Consider the following 4,024-nt stretch of genomic DNA (forward strand, 5'->3'; position numbering starts at 1 on the left):
TCAGTTCTGTGCTCAGGTATTCTGCTGGTGATTTGAGTGAACACAGACCATCAGGAGAAGAAGAGAAAGAGAGAGAGGAAGAAAAAAAAGAAGATCTGAATGTTTTAATGTAATCTTCTCACTTTGGTTTTCAGTAGAGATGGACCCAGGAGACAAAATCCAGATCCCAGTTTCCCCAGAATTCAGATTGGAGATTTTAATTCAGCCCCTTAACATGGAGGGACAGCAGTGTCTCCAAGGTTGCACTGAGACGTGGAGTTGAGTGGGGATTGTTGAGACAAACTAGCTGCCATGTTTCAATATTAAACTTGTTCTGTCCTCCCCAAAGAGACACAGATCTGAGGTTTTCACTCAGCCCATCACGGAGAGAGGGGCTGCAAGGATGTTTCAATCTGGAATTGGGGAGTTTCAAAACCAAGCAAATGTTTTTACACTTTCCAGAAATCAGGACGTTGGGTTCTGGCTGATCTGCTGACATAAAGTAGCCAGAAAACACTTAAATCAATTCAAACACTTAATTTCCATTACTAGAGTGGAGCAGTCAGAATATACCAGTGAGACTGGCCCATGGTCCTAGAAACCAAACTGGGCTAAGATATTCATGAGGGACTAGTGATTTGGGGATCCCAACTTCAAATACCTTAAAAGTGCTTGATTTCCAGAGGTGAGGTCCCAGAACTTTCAGAAAATCCAGTATCTATCTATCTATCTATCTATCTATCTATCTATCTATCTATCTATCTATCCAACAGCAATGGTACATTATTATTACACCAGATGATGGAACCTGACCTGGTCATTCCTGTGGAAATATCTACTCTTTTAAAATTAAGGAAAAAAAATCTAAATATTAACTCATCATCTTACAGACATTCTCATTGTACGTCTTTGGAAGGTCCTGGCTGAGGGAATGTCAGCCATGGCTGGAAAGAAGAATGATTGGTGAGAGAAACCATATTGAACACAGTCTGTACCTTGCTAGATTAAGTTTTAGACTTTTGGATGCATGTTTTCATTTTTATTTCCTGGTAACCCTTTCTAACTTTACCTCTTCTTCTTGAATTCACTTAAAATCCCATCTTCTTTTGTTAATGAACTTGTTTCACTGTTTCTATAAACCAACTCCATGCTATGCTTAAATAGAGGGGTGCATTTATCCCAGTTATGTTAATAAGCTGTGATGTGCTTTTGTGTCTTTAGTGAAACAAATATACCTTATTATTTCTCCGAATGGCCCAGGAGAGGGCTGGGAACTTCAGGGCACGTGGTTTTGGGAAAGTTCATGTCTGGGGTCACCTTGCTGTGTGTAACCATGGCTGGTGGAAGCCGGAGTGGGGCTGTAGACAGGCTGCCAGGATCAGAGCTGCTGAACCAGGGCTGTCTAAGCACAGACACTCATGCTGTGACCTACATACTGGTCAGCTGGTTGTGAGCATCCCAGGCTGGGAGCTACAGCAGCAAAGCATTGTGAGGCACCCAGGTGGCAGGATAAGTAGTGACACAACCCCTCATTGGTCCATATTGCTCCCCCCCATACCTCATGGATAGTAAATTACCATTATCCCAATTTTTTAGATTGAGGAGAAACTGAGTCACAGAGATTTCAAAGTCTCACAGTGTCCAGGGCCCATATTCCAGTTGCTCTCCCCATGTGTATTATCTCAAAGTTTAGTCCAGCTGATGTTGATGGCTCTCTCTCCCTTCTTTCCTGGAAGGCAACAAGGTATGATGCTGGCCAACCAGAGCTCCGTGAGATAATTTGTCCTGCTGGGGTTCCCTCACCAGTATCACCTGGGCTTCCTGCTCTTCCTGGTGCACCTGATGATTTACCTCCTGGTGCCTGCTGGGAATGTGGTGATCATCGCCATAACCTGGGCTGACCACCGCCTCCGCACCCCCATGAACTTCTTTCCCAGGAGCTTCTCCTTCCTTGAGATCTGCTTCACCAGCGTCATCGTCCCCAAGATGCTAGTCAATTTTCTCTCAGACGACAAGACCATCTCCTTTGCTGGCTGCATCACCCAGGCCTTCTTCTACCTCTCCCTGCGAGTCTCTGAGTTCCTCCTCTTGGCAGCCATGTCTGTGGACTGCTACGTGGCCATCTGCTACCCGCTGCACTACATGGCCGTCATGAGCGGCAGGGTCTGCACCTTCATGGTACTTTCTTCCTGGTTTGGTGGCTTCTTCATCATTGGCCTCATCGTGATGATCTCCCGGCTCTCCTTCTGTGGCTCCAACATCCTCAACCATTTCTTCTGTGACCTGGGGCCCCTTGTCAGCCTCTCCTGTACCAACACACACCTGGTGGAGTCGATGGACTTCCTGGTAGCACCTGTTGTCCTGCTGGGGTCTCTTGCCATCACCGCGGTCCCCTATTCCTACATTGTTGCTACCGTCATCTGCATGCCCTCAGCCAAAGAGTGATGTAAGGCCTTCTCCACCTGCTGCTCACACATCATCATCCTGAGCGTCTTCTACGGCAGCTGCATCTTCATGTATGTCCGTCCAAAGCAGCTTGATGGACTGGACATCACCAAAGGGGTGGCCATCCTCAACACGGTCATCACTCCCGTGCTCAACCCCTTCATCTACTCGCTGAGGAACAAGCAGGTCATACAGGTCTTGAAGGACAGTCTGTGCTGGAAAAAATAGAGACTGCTCCATATGGGGAAAATAATGATTCTGGAGGGTTGGAAGGGGGTTTAATTAATACACTAAAATGTACTCAAAGTCTTTGGGATTCATGGGAGATTAGGGATGTGCTTAATTAATAAACTGAAATGTGCTCCAGACTTTGGTATGCACTGGATTACAGGGAGCACTTAATTAATACACATAAGTTCACCCAGAACTTCTGGATGTGCCTGAGAGTAGTTGTGGCTTCCAACTCCCAGGCAAGTTAGAAAAAATTGGAGGAACAGTTCTACAGGAGGTGCCCACTAACACATCTTGAATTCTTCTGAAGGATTAGCAGTGTTTCCCTTTTCTATAATGTAGCCTGCTCTCCGGTCCTTGCCTTGCACCTGGTCAGCTCTGCTCCACTGGTCACTGGTGCAGAATTAGATAGACCCCACCAAGAAGTCCTCAACACCTGCACCCCAACCCTGCATCTTCATTTGAGGAAGGTGACCACCAGGGATAGCATAGCTCTGGTCCTGGTGGGCAACCACCACATCATTGAATTGGCACTAATGGGTGAAGGAAAAACAACTCACTACTGTAATGGAATATGTGTAATCTTTAACCTTGCTTTTTATCCTGATTTTGCTAATATAGATCAGGTGTCCAGATCATAAGAACGGCCATACTGGGTTAGACCACAGGTCCATCTAGCCCAATATCCTGTCTTCCGATAGTGGCCAATGCCAGGTGCTTCATAGGGAATGAACAGAACAGGTAATCATCAAGTGAAAAGATCTCTAAACTAATGCAAGTGTTTACAAAAGTATGTTATAAAGAAAACTGGGTGATTGATGAGGGATATTTATTATTGCAGGTGGGTTCTGTCATTGAGGAAATAATGATCCACTGAAAGATGTTTTAACTCATTGAGAACTGTGGGTTGTCACAACTGTTTGTAATTATGACCGGGTTAGCGATTCCTTTTCACTCACCGGTCAGCTAAACTGAGAACCATAAAAGAAATTCCATCAGCAATTAGAAAACAGAACACAGGGTAAAATTAAACACGGGAAAAGATTCTTCCCTCCAAAAAGGAGTTTCTTTGTCTCATGCTGTATAAAAGACAGAGGGCCTGAAAATTGGGCTGGGTAGTGCGAAATGCTGGCATCCCTCCAGTTACAGAGGCGAGAGAGACACCAACAGGCCCAACGCTCTTTTCTGTATAGCACTGTGCTAATCTCTGATTGATAATCTTTGATTAAATACTTTCATTTGAGCCTATTTGACAATAACAAATCATTATTAAATTGAAACATGCAAAATGTGGCCATCCTAGAAAGGCTCCCTTACGCTATTATAAATGATGAGAAGTATAATTTTCATGTTATGAATGGCTCATTGT

The 4,024-nt window shown here is 44.8% G+C and overlaps 1 pseudogene; it reads left to right on the top strand.

The window, feature by feature from the left end:
* Nucleotides 1–777: 777 nt before the first annotated feature.
* On the top strand, nucleotides 778–2,652 carry LOC102930238 (annotated as a pseudogene).
* The last annotated feature ends 1,372 nt before the right edge of the window (nucleotides 2,653–4,024 follow it).

Source organism: Chelonia mydas, chromosome 13 (genome assembly GCF_015237465.2).
Source record: "Chelonia mydas isolate rCheMyd1 chromosome 13, rCheMyd1.pri.v2, whole genome shotgun sequence".
Taxonomy (NCBI): domain Eukaryota; kingdom Metazoa; phylum Chordata; order Testudines; family Cheloniidae; genus Chelonia; species Chelonia mydas.